The sequence below is a fragment of the Ictalurus furcatus genome, chromosome 12, assembly GCF_023375685.1.
Source record: "Ictalurus furcatus strain D&B chromosome 12, Billie_1.0, whole genome shotgun sequence".
NCBI classification, from domain to species: Eukaryota; Metazoa; Chordata; class Actinopteri; order Siluriformes; family Ictaluridae; genus Ictalurus; species Ictalurus furcatus.
Window position 1 is genome coordinate 13,660,169 of NC_071266.1, and position 22,412 is coordinate 13,682,580.

The window sequence follows — 22,412 nt, forward strand, 5'->3', positions numbered from 1 at the left end:
AACTTGGGGTTCAGTGTCTTGCCCAAGGACACTTCGGCATGTAGAGTCATTTGGAGTCATGTGGAATCATGTGGAGTTATTTGGAGTCATTTAGAGTCATGTGGAATCATGTGGGCCGGGAATCGAACCACCAACCCTGCGATTAGTGGACAACCTGAACCACAGCCACCCACATAACACATTAGATACACATCAAAGAAATATTCAAAATTAATTTCACTTAACACTGTCACAGATGAGCAAAGATGCACTCACTGCACGTACGAAAGAGACAGGGCATGTTTTTTCCATTTTCTTTAAAACTACTGATGCAGATGTTACCAATCAAAAGGATTTTTGATTGGGAGGGTAGATCTGCCATAACCCAACCAGTCATCACAGCTTGTATGAACTTAGGTATTCCTTAGAGAACTTAGTGAAAGGTAGAAAATGTCAGTATAGTGTACAGAATGTTATTCTCTTATGTTACTTCTGAATCTTCGCTAGTTTTTACAGTACACTGTAGGTTTTTGTTTGTTTGTTTTTAATCAAGGCTGACAGTGGTGCTGCTCTGGCAGTTTACAACAACAATAGCTTCCCAACCACTTCCTGCTTTGTATGTAACATTTTCCTCAATCAATTCCATGAATTGTTTTTTTTATTTTTTTTATTAACACAATTAATTCAATTTATACTACACAAATATAAACCATAAAATCTAATTAATCAAAGACAAACGTGTCAATATTTATCAACTGGTTCTTCTGGGAGAAGACATTCTGGGTGGTTATGGCTGTGTTGCATTTTCTTTTAATTTTGACTAAATGTGACTGTTGTGGGTTCTGGCTGAATATTTGAAAATTCTGACTGAGTAATACATCATCCAGATATGTTGGGGGTTTTCTGGTTTTCAGACATTCATGTTATTCACATACTGCATACTGTTTTCGGGTGTGATTTACTATGAGAAGTATTCAGTTCAATTCAGTTCAGTTCAGTTTTATTTGCATAGCGCTTTTAACAATGGACATAGTTTCAAAGCAGCTTTACAGAAATATATGTATATAGATTTTACATGTATGAATTTATCCCTAATGAGCAAGCCAGATGTTCTAATACTACATGGTCAAAGAGTGCAATTGTGTAACCAGGAAATTCATTACAGTTTTTACATGAAGTCTGTTTTGTTGAACTTCTCCACTGTTCACTGTTCAATTGTAGTCCTAGCCATCACAGCATAACTGCTCATATGAATTCAGGTCCAAAGCCATCTTTATGGTTTTTAAGTGGTACCATCCTCAGTAATTTCAATGCTCTTTAGTCTGCACCATGGGGGGCCATCCTCAGCAGCAGCATGCGACTTCCAATTGATGAGAACCAGAAGTAGGGCATCAGGATGAATCAGGTAGGTCCAGAGAGCAGAAGGGGTCAGGATCACTGGCATCTCAGGAGTAACATGTAGCTTGAGAGAGATGGAGAGACAGGGAAAGAGAGGGAGACATTATTAGATATGTTCATTGTCCCGTATTGGTTAAGGACAATGTACTTTGCCTGAGTGAAAGCAGGGACTCCGGCAAGACTAGCTATGACAGCATAACTAAAAGGGAGAGCCAGAAGGTAACACAGACATGAGAGTGCCCTGGGACATAAGGCAGATAGGCACTCCATCATCAACAAACCTGAGTGAACGTGTGAACGCATCCAAACATCCAAGTTCACCACAACACGCTATGCCTGTGAGCCCTAGATCAGCTCCTTTACCTAAGAAAACACTATTCACAAAAAGCTTGAGTAAACAAATATGTTGTCAGCTTAGACTTAAACACTGAGACTGTGGCTGAGTCCCAAACACTAGTCGGAAAGCTGTTGTGGGGCTTTGTAAGAGAAAGCTCTTCCCCCTGCTGTAGCTTTCACTATTCGAGGTACCAACAAATAGCCTGAACCCTTTGATTGCAGAAGGCGTGGCGGATCATAAAAGACCAAAAGTTCGCTCAGGTACTGTAGCACGAGACCATTCAGTCCTTTATAGGTCAATAGTAGTATTTTATAATCAATGCGAAATTGAATTGGGAGTCAATGCAGTGTGGATAAGATCAGGGTGATGTGGTCATATTTTCTGGTTCTAGTAAGGACTCTTGTAGCTGCATTCTACACTAACTGAAGCTTGTTTATGGTGTTTAAAGTCTTTTACTGCTGCACATGACGAAATGGAAAGACCATCCAGAGTTACTATGTAATCAGGAAGCTTACTTCTAGCTACACGTGGTCCTAGTACAAGTACTTCTGTCTTGTCAGAATTAAGTAAAAGGAAGTTAATAACCATCCAGTGTCTAATGACCTTTACACATTCCTCAATTTTATTAAGCTGGTGTCTGTCACCTGGATTTGCTGAAACATACAACAGTGTATCATCAGCACAACAGCTAATTCCACGTTTACGAATAATTTGACCCAGAGCACACACACACACACACACACACACACACATATATATATATATATATATATATATATATATATATATATATATATATATATATATATATGTGTGTGTGTGTGTGTGTGTGTGTGTGTGTATATATATATATATATATATATATATATATATATATATATATATATATAAAATCAAAAGAGGGGTGGGCCTAAAACAGAATCTTGCGGAACACCAAACTTTACCTGAGTATGCATAGAAAAGTCACCATTTACATCTATGAACTGATTACGATCAGTCAAATAAGACCTGAGCCAGGAGACGACCATTCCCTTAACGCCAACGACTTTTTGTAGTCTGTCAAGGAGAATAGTATGATTAATGGTAACAGAAGTATTCTTAGTATTCAATTATGACTAAAACTTACTACCACAGTAGTAAGTAATATGCTTAATTAGTGTCTATCTGATGCCTTTTGTATGCTGCTATACTAAATAAATATGTCAACATAACCATGAGTGGCATATTCTCTCTACTCACTGAAAATCTGTAGGGACCTACAGTAGAAATAGTGCAGAATCTGGAATATTAAATATTCATTCATTTACTTTCATTGTTTGAAAAGTTTACAATTCTAAAGTTATATATATATATATATATATATATATATATATATATATATATATATATATATTCATTCATTCATTCACAGATAGATTTGTGAATGTGCATGGACAACGTCACTTACGTACACATGAGCACTCAGGGGAAATATCAGTAGAACAAGGAACAGACTGAGGGAGGTTGAACGGAATAAAATGAAGAACGGGTGGAGGTAGGTGGCTTACTCTGTCTTTCCATTTCCACCATTCTCCTCCTACTTTTTCTCTTTCAGCAGTTCAACAGTTGTTGGCATGCTCATGATAATGTGAAGTTCTTAGCCATTTAGTTTGATTGTAAGAGGAGTAAGTGGGTGAGAAAGACTAGATTTTACCTTGTTTGTAGTTGTTTTCCTTCTTCTCCTTTGTTGAAGAACCATGCCGTCTCTAATCAGGATGACACACAGATGGGTAGCAGAGAAAGAGATGAATGAGAACAAGGGGACAACATATTAAAAAGGATAGACAATCTTCCCATGGCCTACAAGTCTTTGGTGCAATATTGTGTAGCATCAAATCTGCCATAGTGTATCTGCACAGTAATAGCAGAAACACACTACTCTGTGTAGGCATTTGCTTTTATGCTGAAACAATAGTTTTTTGGACTGAGAATGAAGTCTTCCACTTTGTTAACCAACACTAAGATTGCCTCCCTTGCAGTCTTCTATTGTCAGCTATTTTCCTACACCAAATCAAATAACCAGCTTAGTTCTGTTTAAGTCTCTTGATTAAGGTTAAACCTAACAACAGCCATTCAATATTTCATATTGAATCGCACCACATTCTGTTTGTCTTGACAAATGCTGGCATACTCTAACACATAACAGATGGCTTTAAAACTATCAGGGACTCTTCTTGAGAATGGTTTTACAAGCCATTCTCACATGCAGCTGAAAATAAATTAATAAGTTTGTTGTCTGCTCAGATATTGTGACAAAATGAATCATAAATATTTTGCTAGGCAAATGAGTGTTTCAAATATTTATATTCTACAAACCTATTCAAATCTTTTATCTGCCATTTTCACATTTTTGTTGACAATTTGTATACGTTTTTAGTAAATTTACCTATATACATGTATAAATAATTAATTTAATTAATTGTATATGTTAGAGCAGTCATTGCCTCACACCAGTTTAAATTGGCACTAATAACTTGAGACAAGCTGAAAAAAATGGTTCAGTATCATGCAGAAATAACTATAGCTGCTTACAGGTCATTCATATCAGGAAAATAAAACTATTCATCACTGCTGTCAGTGATCAGAAACAACAAGCCCAGATATACTCCAACATAGTAGCTTTCCAAGCATGAACAACTAAGGGATTGAGACCAATTGATTAGTGAGAATTGTTTAATGCTGATTGGACAAGATTACCTATCCAATTGCCAATGCTAACAGTTAATGATTAAGCTGATAAAGTTGATCAAAGTGGTGACCTAGATTTGTGGCCAAAGTTGCTCCCAATCCATTAGACTGTCTTCCCAGTGAACAGTGAGAAAGGATACATCTTTTTTTATTACTGAGAATCTGGTCAAGGGAGTTTAATATTAATGTGGTTGGGGTGCAATAGTGCTATGACTTTTAAATGGTTCTTAATGACCCTGGAAAATATACAGTACATGGCCAAATTATGTGCATGTATCCCCAATCCAAATAACCCACCCACACACACACACACACCCACCCACACACACACACACACAAAGGGAGCTTTGTTCCCCACCGTGCCAGGTTTTCTTTTGTGTGCCTGAATGTAATATGAAGCGTTATGAAGACATTTTAAGGTGTCAAGATCAGCACTTCTTCAGAACGTCCACTATTACTTTACAAAAAAAGCAGATAAACTGTAGAACTAGAGGCTGTGTGTCTTCCAGTTTAATGAACGGGGGGGGGGGGGGGGGGGGGGTATTCTCTGTATTCTCCACAGGAGAATAAGAGATTAGGAAAAGGATAGAAAGAAAGGGGTGGGGACAAAATGGTTAGGGTGTAAAGGGGATAAAGTAGAAAGGCCAACATGGAAAAGAAACAGGGGACAAAAAAAACATGAGTGTACCAGAGTGATCAGATGACACGGCGCATTTGACCCCATTCACACCTGTACTTAATACTGCCCATTTGATCATCTGAGACGGTTGTTAATACCAAGTTTGAATGGGGCCAGAGAAAGGAAAAGAGTACTTATGTGTACATAGGTCGACAGGAGAGTGAGACCGCGGGCTGGGGTGGGGCTGGGTGGGGAGGTGGGAGGTGTGTATGTGTGTGTGTGTGTGTGTGTGTGCGTGTGTGTGTTGGGGGGGGGGGTCGGGGGGGACATATGTGAATGCACTCTTTGTGATCAAAAGACTTATTTATTTTCTTAGTGCTTGAACTTTTCAGGAAACACATTGGGCCTCTCTCTGGTGTCTGCCTCGCTCATTTATAAGACCTTACCTCTGCCTTTGTACACACACACACACACACACACACACACACACACACACACACACATTTAGTTTTTACGGACTAAGATTTTGCCCTTAAAAACATACCCATAACCCTAACCCATCATGTTGACCATTATTTGGACCTTGCATGATAATGTCTATGTATCACATAAAAACTCACCTATATACAGTCCTCTCTTCTCCTTCTTCACCGTATCCTTGTACCAGCTGGTATTCACACATTTGTAATTGGATTAACACACTCCAGTTCAAAGGAAGAGAGGAAAGAGTGATGAGAATGAAGAAAAGGCGGAGGAGGAGTTAGGAGGACAAAATGGAGAAGAAATAGAAACTGTGAAACACCACTAACTATTTTCAATCTAACAACTGCCTGAACATTTAAAAGGTATCAGTATTATACTGAAACCAATACATATGCTTTTCTAGATGCACACAAAATGAAGTCTATGATGTTATGTAGTTTGACAGTATAGTCATAAAGAAACGTATAATTTACATAGGTTAGGGTAGTGGTAACAGGATTGGAACCTAGAATAATATCATTGTTGACCTCCGTGCATTTGAGCTACAAAAGTGGACAATGTGGACACTCCAATTTTGTCTTTTGTTAGCAACAAGCTATCCAGCTAACTGTGTGATTTGAGTGGTGTATTTACCTCCTCAAATAGTGAACTGTATAGTCAGTGTCATAGATTTAACAAGCGAAAATGTCTGTGGATTGATCTAAAGAAAATACTATTCTATACAGTATAACTCATTTAAAGGTAAGAAATGCTTCTGTATTTACTGTTGATGCTGTTGATTTGACATCACTTCAAAAGTTCTCAAATATGAATTGCGAGTTATGGGACATTTTCTTAGTTTTTTTCCAGGTTGGAGGTCTGGACTTAAGAGATAACCCTTAGTCAAATGCAGCATTATAGTTTTTGACCCATTTGGAGAACTGTTAAAAGTAAGAACATGAGTAATATGTGGAGAGATGTTGAGTAACAGATAAAGGTTAACTGCACAAGTAGATTAGGACAGAATGCATATCTGTGTGTGAATGTGTGTGTGTGTGTGTGTGTGTGTGTGTATTTGTGTGTGTGTGTGTGTGTGTGTGTGTGAGAGAGAGAGAGAGCGATCGAGAGAGACACACACTCACAGTGGTGTGTGTGGAATGGTGTCAGTCTATATTTTGCACATAAGTTGACAGTGTCACCTATATATCTGTATGGAACTGTCCTTTCCTATTTCCATCCTTCCACCTTCTCTCTCGTTAACCACACATTTATTCTCTGTTTCTCTCTCTTGATCTTGAATTGAGTCCCTCTTTCTCCATGGAAAAACCTAAAAAAAATTAAATAAATAAAGTAAAAAGTTACCACAACCACATATCTCTCTACTGTTTGAGTTGGAATGAAAGTAGTCAAAACGAATGGAAATGGTTTCATATTAAAGAAAAGTATAGCTTTATTTGAAATGTGGAGGACAAAGGAGAGAATCAGAATAAAGGTTTGACAAGGCCAAACCAGGCTATATGGGCTAAAGTAAATGAGCAGCACAGTGAATTTGGAAAGAATGAGCTTCAGTCTGGGTCTGTGGAGCATGTGGCAGCAGACTCCTGCCGTCTTCTTATATACAGTTAGTGGAAAATGTGTATTTGTGTATCGCCATGTGGATTAATGTGATTTCATGAGAATGTCATTAAGCACAGAGAGTATAAATGGTAAATGGTCTGCACTTGTATTGCGCTTTTTAACCTTAGTGGTTCTACAAAGCACTTTACACTGTTTCTCATTCACCCATTCACACACTAATGGCGCTAGCCTGCCATTGGGAGCAACTGGGGTTCAGTGCCCAAGGACACTTCAGCACATGTAGGCATGTGGGCCAGGAATCAATCCGCCAACCCTACGATTAGTGAACGACCTGTTCTAACACCTGAGCCACAGCCCCCCCATCCCAAATATCAAATAAATAAATAAATAAATATATATATATATATATATATATATATATATATATATATATATATATATATATATATATATACATATATATATATATATATATACATACATATATATATATATATATACATACATATATATATATATATATATATATATATATATATATATATATATATATACATTCTGTGTGTATATTTGTGAATGAAAGTTTAAAAGAATCTGTTGAAGTATAAGATGACGACTCTGCTTTCTTGTCTTGTAGGTCTTCATGAGATTATGTGCGTGTATGTGTGTGTGTGTGTGTGTGCCAGGATGACTGTGGCAAGCAGCCGGTCTGCCAACACTCCAACCTCAGCCATGTGCGACATCTGTTGCCACGGTCACCACTCGCAGTCTACACAAAGCCCAAAGCCTAGCAGTTAATAATAGCAACATTAACAGTTATAATAATAACAGCACGTTCTAAAACCTAAATAATCTCTAATAAATAATCCTAAACGTGTCTCCTAAATAATCTCCCAAAAAGCTGGAAAGTACGTGGAACACTGACTGCATGGTATCTGACACTAATAGCTGTTGATTTTGAGAGTTAATAAATCACCATATAGCACTGCAGTAACAAAAGTTTTTTGCCTGGTTGATTTAATTATTAAGGCTTAAGTAAAAGATCACATGTCATCAAATAATTTAAAAATGCATATACTCTACACATTTAAAGTTATGACAACCTACATATTTTATGATTATGTATTTTTACCACCACAGTATAAAGGCGGTATTACTATATGATTTTGATGTGTTTTTATTGCCAGAAATTAAATGAGATAGCTATGTAACCAACTATACATGTGTATCTACCACCAAGAAAATGACCAAAGTCTTTGAACACTTTTCGTTTCTTTCTCCTCTCTAATACTCAAAGGAAGAATGATTGATAATCCATTTTTGGTAACTACAGGCTTTGCGTCCCACAGTTTAGTCATGTGAAATTTTCATACTGAACAAGGATGCCATTAAATCAGCATCTATACCAATGACCATTAAGTGCTTTGCCATTCCAATTAGTTACTTTTTGTGTAAAATATAAATTGTGTTCTTTGATGCTGAGGTTTCAGTTGCCAGATTGCCCATTTATTGATTTAAATAACATACACACCAAAATAGGAGAATGTAGATTTTTTTCACACCAATAAACCTTTAGTTAAATGCATAGTAAATTTGAATTCTGTATATTCATCTGTTTTGCATGATTTACACAACATTAGCTTCTAAGACAGAGTGAATAGAAGTTCGCATGAAAATACCCCTTTAAAAAATAGGTAAAATGAGGCACTAGCAACAAACAAAAAAAACCCTTCAGATGTGTTAACTACCTGTTGCTATCAGTGTGTCATCCTGATTTGTTATATCTGCAGTGGATCCAGATTTTCACACAAATCCTAAAAGTACATAAAAAGAACCCAATCTGGGAATCCTCTGGGATGTTGGTGGGTTTCCTCACATGAACTGCTTGCTTCTATTGGATTAAAGTCAGGACTTTGACTTGGCCATTCCAAAACATTAACTTCATTCTTCTTTAACCGTTCTTTGGTAGAATGACTTGTGTGCTTAGGGTCGTTGTCCTGCTGCATGACCCACTTTCTCTTTAGATTCAGTTCATGGACAGATGTCCTGGAATTTTCCTGTACAATTCGCTGGTATAATTCAGAATTCATTGTTCCATCAATGATGGCAAGTCAACCTGGCCCAGATGCAGCAAAACAGGCCAAAACCATGATACTACCACCACCATGTTTCACAGATGGGATAGGGTTCTTATGCTGGAATGCAGTGTTTTCCTTTCTCCAAACATAACACTTCGCATGTAAAGCAAAAATTATATTTTGGTCTCATTCGTCCACAAAACATTTTTCCAATAGCCTTCTGGCTTGCCCATGTGATTTTTAGCAAACTGCAGAGCGGCAGCAGTGTTCTTTTTGGAGAGCAGTGGCTTTCTCCTTGCAACCCTGCCATGCACACCATTGTTGTTCCGTGTACTCCTGATGGTGGACTCGTGAACATTAACGTTAGCCAATGTGAGACAGGCCCTTAGTTGCTTAGAAGTTTCCTTGGCTCCTTTGTGACCTCGTGGACTATAGCTTGCCTTGCTCTTGGAGTGATCTTTGTTGGTCTCCACTCCTGGGGAGGGTAACCATGGTCTTGAATTTCCTCCATCTGTACACAATCTGTCTGACTGTGGATTGGTGGAATCCAAACTCTTAAGAGATGGTTTTGTAACCTTTTCCAGCCTGATGAACATCAATAGCTCTTTTTCTGAGGTCCTCGGAAATCTTCTTTGTTCATCCCATGATACACTTCCATAATCATGTGTTGTGAAGATCAGACTCAGATAGATCCCTGTTCTTTAAATAAAACAGGACACTCACTCACACTAGATTGTCATTGGTTGAAAACACCTGACTCTAATTTCAGCTTCAAATTAACTGATAATCCTAGAGGTCCACATACATTTGTCACTTACAGATATGTAATATTGGATCATCTTCCTCAATAAATAAATGACCAAGTATAATATTTTTGGCTCATTTGTTTAATTTGGTTCTTTTTGTCTACTTTTAGCACCTCTGTGAAAATCTAATGTTGTTTTAGGTCATATTTATGCAGATATTTAGAATATTCTAAAGGGTTCTCATACTTTCAAGCTCGACTGTATATATCCAATTTAGGTGAGCCCAGGATAGCCTCAGATTCCTCTTCTTGGCTGACAAGAGTGGAACCCAGTGTGGTCTTCTGCTGTTGTAGCCCATCCACCTCAAGGTTTGATGTTTTCTGCATGCTGAGATGCTTTTCTGCTCACCATGTTTGTAAAGAGTGGTTATATATAAGTTACTATATCCTTCAAGTCAAAGTAAGTGGTTTTTATTGTCATTCCTCTATATACATCCATCCATCCATCCATCTTCTATACCGCTTATCCTTCCTTCAGGGTCACGGGGAAACCTGGAGCCTATCCCAGGGAGCATCGGGCACCAGGCACCTGGACAGGGTGCCAATCCATCGCAGGGCACACTCACATACACATTCACACACACATTCATACACTACGGACACTTTGGACATGCCAGTCAGCCTACCATGCATGTCTTTGGACAGGGGGAGGAAACCGGAGCACCTGGAGGAAACCCCGCATCACGGCGAGAACATGCAAACTCCACACACATATGGCCACGGTGGGAATCAAACCCCCCAAAAATAAGTACACCCCATGGAAATTGTTGGCTTTTTTGACATATTTGGACAAGCAAACATTTGATCATCTTCATTCTGATGTTTGATGTGAACATTAATTGAAGCTCTTGACCTGTATCTGATGATTTTAAGCATTTGGCTGCTGCCTCATGATTGGCTGATTAGATAACTGCATAAATGTGCAGGTGTACAGGTGTTCCTATATGCATAAAATCATGCAAATTCAGGTCAAGAGCTTCAGTTCATCCCAATGAATCATGAACCAATGAAACAACATACTTATGCCTAGAGCTGGGCGATTTGAAGATTTTAAAGAAATTTTGAGTACAGTGATAAACACATATTGTCAGTTGAGAAAAAAAAAAGCCCAGACATGGCATTCCACGTTGTTTTATGAACCAGACTTTACTCTATTCCGTAATCCAGCTTGAGCTCTCTCTGACAAACACACAAACAAAGCAATAATACCCAAGAGTAGGTGGTTCCTTAGCCCAGTGGTTTTCAAAGTGGGGGCCGCCAGGGGGCGCCCGGGGGGCCTCAACAATTTGGTGGGAAAAATAAATAAATACATGATTTTCTCTTTCTCACTCTCAGACAACCACACACACACACACACACACACACACAATCAATTCCTAATGTAATGTAATGTAAAGATGCAAGATGTAACTATTAATTAAAAAAAAGGGGGATATATTCAGAAGTCTGTATTTTTAATGTGTTTTAAAGACATCTTGCAAAAGGGGGGCCTCGGTCAAATTTTAATGCCATTTGGGGGGCCTTGCCCTGGAAAAGTTTGGGAACCACTGCCTTAGCCTACATTTTCATCTCATTTTGTTTGGCAACACACCAGCATGGCTGACAACACGGAGGAGCAGGTTTCTAAAAATTCAACATCAGTTATATGGGATTGTGGGATTTGACATTTTAGACTCAGCACAAACAATGATTATTTGCAATATGCAAAAGCAAGATTGCCATGACTATTTTGGAAAGACATCACTAATGCCTTGACATTTCACCTGCTCAAGGAGATAATACCTATCAATATAACTGAAAACATGTACTTAAGCAATTTCTACAAATCCTCATTACAAGTTACAAAGTTACATTTGTTTCTAAAAAAAAAATTAATTTATGTTAATAATGCAAGTATTTTGCCAGAGTTTACAGTAGAAAATGTATTCAATATTGAAGTAATTACAAATTGCAGCAAAGTTTCCATAGAAACAGAACATTTCAGACAAAAGTCCTTCAATAGCTGTGCAAGCAAAACGCTTCTGTTATGTGTTTCTCTGCACATTTACAATAACTACATTTATTTATGAAACACACTACTAATAGTCACTGGATTTATAATCATCAGCAATTAATGCTTTTGACAGCAGGGCACATGGACCAGACTCTCCACCAATCCTGGTTAGGGCTGGCACAGTCCACAGTTACCTTTCCAATCACAAGGACTACAATACCTGCTCTGAGGAAATTCCACTCTCTATTTTTGTTATCTCATCACTTGCAAATAAAGTTTCATTTAAAATATGCCATATTGGTAATTCCGCTTTTGGCCTCTAGAGTGTAGTATTGTTTCGCATGTAATTACTTTTTCCCTCTTGTTTTATATTTGACGGTTTTATTCTGCTTTTTCGACCCTTTCTTTCATAGACATTATCAAAAGGACAAATCCAAGATACATTGCAATAGAAAGAGATAAACATGCATCAGTAATCATACTGAGAATGATCGGGTTTAGTTAAAATTGGGTTTTCATTTTTGTGAGTATATACACATTAAGATATAGTAGGTGTCCAAATAATATCCCTCCCCCCTTTTTCCTACTGTACCTAGTCATACTGCCATCTTTGTAGTAGTAGAAGTAGTGATAATAGTAGTTATGGCTGTTGTTACTAATATCGGGAGAAGAATACTAATACCTAGGCTTCATTGACTTTCATGCCTCAGTAACAGTAGGAAGAGGTTCTACAAAATTGTTGGTCACATCTATGCCCATGCCTCTGTGAAAAAGTATTTGCTTGATTTATTCTGTTTTTGTGAATATCTCATACTAAAAACAAACCCAAATTATGATACTACCACTACCATGTTTCACATGCTGGAATGCTGTGTTTTCCTTTCTCGAAACATAACGCTTCTCAATTAAACCAAAAATTATATTTTGGTTTCAACTATCCACAAAACATTTTTCCAATAGCCTTCTGGCTTGTCCACGTGATTGTTAGCAAACTGCAGATGGGCAGCAATTTCTTTTTGGAGAGCAGTGGCTTTCTCCTTGCAAGTCTGCCATGCACACCATTGTTGGTCAGTGTTCTCCTGTTGGCAGACATCCATGGAAGAATGGCGAGGTGAAAACCACTGCTAACAGAGAAGAACATTAAGGCTATTCTGAATTTTGCTAAAACACACCTTGATGATCCTCAAAACTTTTCGGAGAATGTTCTGTGAGTTTACAGATGTTTGGAAGACAGGGGTCCCGTTACATCTGGCGTAAACCAAGCACAGAATTCGACAAAATTCCTCAAATAAACGTCATGCTTATGGTCAAGCATGGTGGTGGAAATGTGATGGTGTGGGGATGCTTTGCTGCTACAGGCTCTGGCCAACTTGCAGTAATTGAGGGAAACATGAATTCTGCTCTCTAACAGAAAATCTTAAAGGAGAATATCAGGTCTTCAGTCTGTAAGTTAAAACTCAAGTGCAACTGTATTATGCAGCAAGACAAAATTCAAAGCAGAAAAAAAAGCTAAATTAAAGTTTTGGAGTGGCCTAGTCAAAGTCCTGACTTGAACCAATTGAGATGCTGTGGCAGGATCTTAAACAGGAAGTTCAAGCTTGAAAACCCTCCAGTGTGGCTGAACTAAAGCAGTTCTGCAAAGAGGAGTGGGCCAAAATTACACCATAGTGCTGTGAAAGACTGATCTCCAGTTAGCAGAAGCGTTTGGTTGCAGTTATTGCTGCTAAAGGTGGCACAACAAAAGATTTTAAGTTTAAGGGGGCAATTTGTTTTTCACATGGGTGATAGCTGTTGGATCACTTTTTTGCTTCAATTAAAAAAGAAATAAATAAAAGCTGTATTGTGTGTTTACTCAGGTTGCCTTTGTTTTATGTGGTATTTCGTTTGAAGATCTTAAATTATTTGGTATGAGATATACACAAGAAGATAAGAAATCAGGATGGGTTCAAATAAATTTTCACAGCACTGTATTTAGACCATATATTGAGATTTCCATGAACAGCTACCAAATGCAAATTCAACACTTGGAATCAACTCAAGACCTTTTATCTACTCAATTTGTCATGAAATAACGAGGAAACAGGCCATACCTGGCCATGAAACTGCTTATCAATCAATTGTCCAATTACTTTTGAGCCTGTGAAAATGAAGGGACCCTGTAAAAATGTCTGTAATTCATAAATGGTTAATGTAATATTTTTTGTTAAACCCCTTGAATTAAAGCTGAAAGTCTAAAGTTCAATCACATCTTGAACGCTTCATTTCAAATCCATTGTGGTGGTGTACAGAGGCAAAATTACGAAAATTGTGTCACTGTCCAAATACTTATGGACCTGACTGTATTATTAAAAGACATGTTTAACTATTAAAGCTTAAAGAAGTAGCTAACCTATTTTCTTTCTAGATCACTGCTGCTCCACTGTTTCACTGCTGAAAGAGAGACCAGGATAAATTATTCTAAACCACACACCCTAATTTTCCTGTTAAATACTTTACCTCTCTAGATGTGGAATAGCTTTGATTCTTCAAGTGTTCAACTATGGTCACGTCTCTAGCTGCACCAAAAAAGGTTAAACCTACTTTGCAAAGATTTGAAAAACATTTTGACCATGAAAGTATTCAATATTGTGCATTGTCAAATGGTTGCACAGACAAAAAAATTTTCAACGCAGAAAAGGGGTTTTCAAGTTGTCGGTACCGGGTCACATCTACTGGAGTACTGCTACTGAGACCGTAACTTTTGATCAGTGTGACTCAAACAATTTATGCAAATGGTATGAGGATTTTGACTACATTATTAGGATGGATTTCTTTTCACCAGAGGCCTACAGCCATAAATGCAGTACATCTCCATAGCACACATACAAAGGTGCTTGAAAGTGTGTGAACCCGGTGACGTCCATGCCCCATCGAGTGTTTATCATAAAACAGATGCCTCCACTTCTCCTCATACCGGAGTTTAGTTTTCTGTCTTGATGAAAGATGGAGAATCCTGCTAGTGTGATGGCCACGTTTGGCACTGCTGTGTGTTACCACGTCTCAGAAAGCCAGGACGCAGCAGTTCCATATGCCCTGTTAAAATGTGATTCTTGCATTAAGTTCGTCGGCTAATGCAGAGAGAGTTCTATGCAGCTGAGCAAAAGAGTACCTTGGCATTCATAAAGTTACACCTAATGGAACAACAGCCTCCCCTTCAGGGAGGAAAAGTATGGCTGTTGGCAGAACAGGTGAAGATATTGTCTACTCAATAGGGGAGAATGTACAGGAAATTTTAAAGATGACGCGTAAAGATCAGAAAATAAACGAGCCAAGGTGCTATGTGGGTCATTGCTACAATGGCCAAGATGTTAAGGCATTAGACTTGAAATCCAGTGGCAAGAAAGCTCCATGCTTTTTCATACACTCAGGCCTAATGTGAAAACAGACTTTCCCATCAGGGAATCAAACCCTGGTCTTCCACGTGACTGGCAGAGATACTGTTCACTATACTAATGAGGAGAGCTGATTAATGCTTGTAAAAGCACTTGGCACTTTGGAAAGCTCAAACCATAAGGAATTGCACTTGTGCCATGTCTCATGCTCCATTCCTGTGATGGCCAAGAGAATAAGGCACTGGACTTAAAATGCACTGGGGTTTCACCTGTGCAAGTTGAAGCCTGCTATGAACCTGAGCCTTAATGCAGAGAGAACTCTATTCAGATGAGTAAAAAAGTACCTTGGCATTCATAAAGTTACACCTAATGGAAAAACAGCCTCCCCATCAGGGAGATAAAGGATGGTTGTTGGCAGAACAGGTGAAGATATTGCCCCAGTCTGCTTTCTATTCTAGCCTTAGGACTGCAATTGGCATGAACAGTTCTATACTTTGTTTCCTTTCAAGGTTTCTTCCTCATATCGTTTCAGGGAGTTTTTCCTTGCCACTGTTGCCTCTGGTTTACTTATTAGGGATAAATTCATACAATTAAAATGTATATGCTGAATTTATATATTTTTGTAAAGCTGCTTTGTGACAATGCCCATTGTTAAAAGAGCTATCCAAATAAAATTTAAATGAAAATTGAATGAAAACATGTCAGAAATTTTTGGACATCTTGGCTAATGTGTCCTTGAGACTCTGACTCTCTGAGCATAGTTCCGCTATGGTACGACTTTGATTTTCTTTGCCTATTCTTCCCTATTCGGTCTATGTATATCATTATTACCTGTACTGCCCATATCTGGCTTATTATCTATGAGTGAACATGCTACATTTCAAAGAGAACAGTAGTCACTTTTATCACTGTGGTGGTTGCACAGCTTTTGCCTCATCCATCGCCCTTGGACTGGTTTTGCATGTCCTTCCACCATCTTGTTCCATTATGGTTCAGTGATAGCTCTAAATGAGAACCTCTGGTTCCTCCAGCACTTAATGAGACCCACTGGGGTTGTCAATTGTAAGTACTTTGGGATTTCCTGAACATTTATCACAAGGACGAACGACAGCTTCACAAACCATTTGTGCCATCCATCCATCCATTCTTTCCAGGTCGTGGGGGCAGCATTCTAATTAGAGATGCCCACACCTCACTCTCCCTACCCACCCCCTCCAGGTCATCAACAGGGATGACCAGGTGTCCCAGGCCAGAGGGGAAATAATCTCTCCATCTAGTCCTTGGTCTGCCCCTAAGTCTTCTCTCCGTTGGACATGCCTGAAGCACCTACCCAGGGAGGCGTCCAGGAGGGATCCTAGCCAGATGCCTGAACCACCGTAACTGGCTCCATTCAATGCAGAGGTGCAGCAACTGTACTTTGAGCTCCCCCCAAATGTCTGTGCTCCTCACCCTATCTCTAAGGCTGAGCCCAACCACTCTGTAAGAGAAGCTGATTTCCCCTGCTTGTATCCATGACCTCATTCTTTCAGTCACTACCCAAATCTTGTGACGATAGATGAGGGTTGGGATGTAGATTGACCAGTAAATTGATAGTTTCACCTTTTGGCTCAGCTCTCTCTTTATTATAATAAACCGGTACAATGTCCAGATAACTGCTGATGCTGTGCCAGTCTGTCAGTCTCCCGCCACTCTACCCTCACTTGTGAACAAGACCCCAAGATCCTTAAACTAATCTGCTCAAAGCATTAGGAAAGTACCCACCCCTTTCTGACCGCGAACCATGGCCTCAGATTTGTAGCTGCTGACCCTCATCCTGGCCACTTCACACTCAGCTACAAACCACCACAGAGCATGCTGGAGGTCACTGCTCAGTTAATCCAACAGGACCAAATTATCTGCAATAAAATGTACTGGAAAATCTATCATGGCTAATCCCAATGGCTTTTTTCTTCCCCATGAGAAATAAGGCATGTATACCAATTTTTTAGACTTTTTGAACTTATGGGGTGGAGGGAAAATCACATAGAATTTGGGTGTGGCCTGTAGTGCCACCTATGGGCTCATGTGGGCCATTTGTGGTGTGGGAATTACTCTGGGCTTGTAGTATCAATGTGCCAAATTTCAAAACTTTTTACAATTCAGATCTTGAGTTATGAGGTACTTTAGGGAGATATATCAATAATAAATATAGCTGGAAGCAGCAATGGTGGATTCCTCCTCAAGATTGTGGACCATTTAAACAATGACATGGTAGAGATGTATTCCAGAGATAAAACATTTTAACGTTTCAACATTTCAATTTCTTCCTCCTCAAGATTGCGGACTATTTAAACATTGACATGTAGAGAAATGTATTCCACAGATAAAACATATCAACGCATTTGGATCAATGGCAGTTTTTAAGTTCATTTTTATAGTTTTCCACAAATGATCATTGTAGAAAAAAATCAGTAATGTGGACATTAAGGGTTCTTCAGACTTTTTTTCTTCCCTATGAGCAATAAGGCATGCATACCAACTTTCAGACATTTTGGCCTGATCCAAGACAAACAGCAGACCATCTAGCGGACAATAAAGATATTGCTAAACATAATATAACCTATTATCAAATATTACATGACAGTTCCTTTTAATGTCATTGTTTTTGGAGATATGAGGTGACCATCGCACGTGGTAACATACTGTAGTGTCCTCTTTGTGTGGCACAGATCAAGTCATAGGTTAATGTTCCATTGATTTATGGACACAAAAAAAATGTGCAACAGTTGTCAATTCATCAATATGTAAATAGTTCGGCCAATTTTTATTTGATACCTTATTGCTTATCTCCCTATAGAAAGACATGTATCCCACACGTGTGCCACAGTTCAAGTCAATTGGACCTACAGTTCATGAGGAGAAGATTTTTTGTAGTTTTGGACAAATTTTCAATGAACTGGAAAATCGATCATGGCAGACTTTATGGGTGCCAATGGCTTTTTTGTTCCCCATAAGAAATAAGACATGTATAGGCTACCAATTTTTAGACATTTTGGAGGGAAAATAAAGTAGATTTGGGTGTGGCCTGTAGCACCACCTATGGGCTCATGTGGGCCATTTGTGGTGTGGCAGTTACTGTAGTATCATTGTAACAAATTTAAAAACTTTTTACCATTCAGATCTTGAGTTATTGGGCACTTTAGGGAGATAAGGAGAATAATAATTATTATTAGCAGTGGTGGTGTCCCTAAGGCAACTAAACATCATCAATAAACTAAGCCAAACTGGAATATGGGTGAAAGGAGCCCAGGTTCAAGTTTCCCCTCTGTCTGCCCCTGCAACGTGAGTCATCATCTTTAATGCACCCCCATTCATTCATGACGAAGTGATAACGAAGGAGCTGGCCTGTTTTGGGAAGTTTGCCAGTCCAGTGAGAATGATTCCACTTAGCTGCAAAAACTCAGCAATGAAGCATATCTTGTCCATTTGTAGACAAGTGTTTATGTTGTGATGCAGGAGAATGAGGGTCTAGAGTGCAGTGCAGGAACTACAGGAGGGGAACTGATCACAGACATGGAGGAGGCAAAAGTCAACCCAGATCAGCCAAATAACTTTTTTTCAGAACAGCCTGAACAACTGTACTGCACAGAACAGATTAACTGGGTTTTAAAGTCTCTCTCTCTCTCTCTCTCTCTTATACACACACACACAGATCAGTAGGCATGTATCCATCCACGTATTTTTATGCGAATTTTGTGATTTCATATAAAAAACACTGGATGAAACATCAGACGTGAATAAAATCTCCAAAATGCACATAAAAAACTTACACGCTCAATTGAGGAGGATATTTTTTTATTCATTAAGAGAACAGGTGCATAAACTGTAAAACAAAAACACATTTACTGAATAAATTCCTCAATCAAGGAATCATCAAAAAAGTCATGTGAAAACTGCATCCACACTAAAACTATCACCTGCTTCTCCAACAACAAACAGTGGTCCAATGCAGAGCTCAGACAGCTGTGTGAAAGAAAAGAAGAGGCTTTCAGGACTGGAGACAAGAAAACTTTTTTTTTTTTTGGCTTTCTTTTCCCCCCAACCCCAACAGATCTGTAGGTGAGGCAGCTAATTGGTCAGAACATTTCTGATCCCTGGTCACTCAGCACTGAGCACCACAAGGTTGTGTCATCTCACCCCTCTTATATTCGCTCTACACGGATGACTGTGTTTCCAGTGATGCATCTGTGAAATTTATCAAATTTGCAGATGACATTACTGTGATCAGACTCATCATCAATGGTTATTAAACAATAAAAAAAATGCTAAAGGGCTATAATATCACATCATAAGAAACTGCTATGATGAACAATTAGAATAGCAGTGACAGTTCTGCCAGTACTGTAGCCTAAATATTTGGCCACAGCATGCATGTTACAGTACGGAACCACAAAACACATTTAAAGTAATGTACTGGTTAATATTAAAGACAATATATTAATGTAGAAATTTCAGGAATTCTTTACAGAGAACTAGCTCCCACTTCCGTTTCGGACTATAAATGAGAGCTTTATTAATAGCAAGTCATAGCTTCACACAGCACGAATAAGACACTGTGGTGAAACATATAAACATGGATCGTCTCTCAAAATGATATGGGCCATAAGACGTACAGTAAGTACAAATTCTATAAACCAAATCAGTAATTATATATATATATATATATATATATATATATATATATATATATATATATATATATATATATATATATATATTATTGATGTTAGTGCACCGTAATCCTTCGTTCAAACCCTTCCTGTTTGCTCTCAGTAATGGCAACAAGCATAATGAGTTCGCCGTATTGCTTGTTCATTGGTCAGGAGGTTTATTATCACCGACCAATCACAGGTCGATTTGATGACGTTACTGTACTTTCTAAACGTTTCGAAAGCGGAGGCGGGGGCTTAAGAGTAAAAAAAAAAATAAAAAAACGGAAACCGCTCCGTTATTGGCTGCACTCGTTCATGTCTGATGCACTCACGGGAAACAGAGTCAGGAAATGAAGCAGATTTTGTCTCCTGTTTCAACTAAATGTAGCGTAACATACCATCATTCTTATAAAAATAACAACTTTGTATTTGGTGCTGTAAGACAGGCTATCATGGACTCTCCAACTTTAAATTCTTTGATAATTAAACCACAGTTTCTCTCAAAAGGGTTTTTTTTTTAAATAAGTATTTGACATCTTCTAGTTTATATAATATTAACTATATATAAATATTTTAAGGATTCCCTATTGTGCATGGTATTCTCAGCATCCGGGGAGTTAGGTCGTAGATTGGTAGATTAGCCTAAATCATGCTATTTTTCTTGCTTTTTGCCCGTCTACTCCCTTTCACTAGACATTCCCTACATCCCCATTGGATAAAACCGGTTCAGGTTTGACCAGCTGTTTCGTGTTTCCCATAACCCGATTGGATTGAACGCTCTGTCAATACGGTGCACTTTGATAGTCGGCTCCACCTTCACTAATCTTACTCGTGTTCCTATTGGTTACTGTAACCTCCAGTGAGCGCTGATTGGTTGTAGCAGGGAGTTGTCAAGGCTTTGGACTTCATTCACCATTTTGCGTCTGTAGTGTAGCCCGAACCATAAGCGGCTATACTTTCCCCTCGTTTGGAGCGGCTTTGCGGAAGAAAAGCGTTATTATTTTTTTTTTATTATTATTATTTTTTCTTACCGTTTAAACCTGCGCGTCGGCAATCGCGAGGATTCTGTCTTCTTATCCGTTTTGTTTTCTGATGAATATGTATTTGATCGACACTTCATAGTGAAAGGGTGAGTTTAAAGCTTGCTACAAATCTTTATTCTGCAGCACTGCGGTGGCTCTGTTCCGCTGTGTAGAGTTTACACATATGGGTGTTTTCTGAAACAGTTGTATCCAGTGTCCTTTTCCGAAACAATATGGCAGTGACGCGCGAGGCTTTTCGCGTGTTTATCAGGCACACGTAGAAATACGCGTAGAGCTGCACAGTCAGCCTAAAAGTTTTTATTTTTATTTTATTTCATTAAAAAAAAATCTCTGAAAATATTTAAACTATACCGGATACCCGTAACTGTGTAGCTATTCGGCTCGGAAAACTTGCGCAGTGTAGCTACAGTGTAATGATTATGAAGTATAACACACACACACACTCACACAAAACTTAGACACTTCCTTAACGCGGCGAAATTGTGTTACAATTCACTAACCCACCCATTTTTTTTCTCTTGTACGTGTGACCCTCGGCTCTTAACTCCCTCGGAATAAACACGTATCTGTTGATAGAATACTGCGTAGGGTGTTTTTAGCCTTTCGAGTATATACTGCTACCTCGCGTACAGCTTAATTTGACGGTTTCTTCTCATTTTAGTGCTGATACATGCGTGAATCTTTGTATGTCACCGCGCAGTTGTACACACAACAGTGTTATATGTCGCATTTGTGATTATTTCGAGGCTTTGTAGAGCGTAAAAATGCACTGCGGCCTTGTGTTGTGGACAGGCCTGCGTCACTCCACTACTGTGTGTGTGTGAGTGTGTGTGTGTGTGTGAGAGAGAGAGGAGGTTGTACGCACGGAGTAGGGCACTACGGCCAAAACAAGAGCTCGACACTATAGTCCACTACTCAACCAAACTCGAAATAAAACCAGTTTTATGTTAGAAAAGCTAGCTTAGTAAAGCCTTGCTTAGCTTAAAATGTGTATGGGAGGTCTAACATTAATGTGCGTTTTGTAGGTGTACATTTTTATACATTTGTTTGCTTACTTAATGACTTTATAGTAGGCTTTAGCATTTTTTTGTAGTGATTGCAGTATACAGTACATCACAGCTTCTATTTGCAAACTGGTATTACAGTGCGAAGAAATGTCATTATGGTTGTTGTGGTTTTCTTAACAGAATGGTGCCGTTTTTGGAGTACTGCTCAACACGTTATTACACTGTAATACAGCCTATTTTATTGCACTATAACGTTTGACATCGTTTGACATTATTTGCACGCACCCATAGTGTTGAATTGTATGGCACTGAGTAAACAGGATA

General features: G+C 38.6%; 1 protein-coding gene across 2 annotated transcripts in view; it reads left to right on the forward strand.

The window, feature by feature from the left end:
- The first annotated feature begins 20,635 nt into the window (after positions 1-20,635).
- Positions 20,636-22,412, forward strand: part of cica (capicua transcriptional repressor a) — a 37,937-nt gene continuing 36,160 nt past the window's right edge. Inside the window, exon 1 of one of the 2 annotated variants that reach the window (XM_053637601.1) lies at positions 20,636-21,167. The gene's annotated coding sequence lies outside the window, so the exon portion shown is untranslated. The remainder of the gene's footprint in view (positions 21,168-22,412) is intronic. The other variant, XM_053637600.1, reaches the window with a different exon arrangement.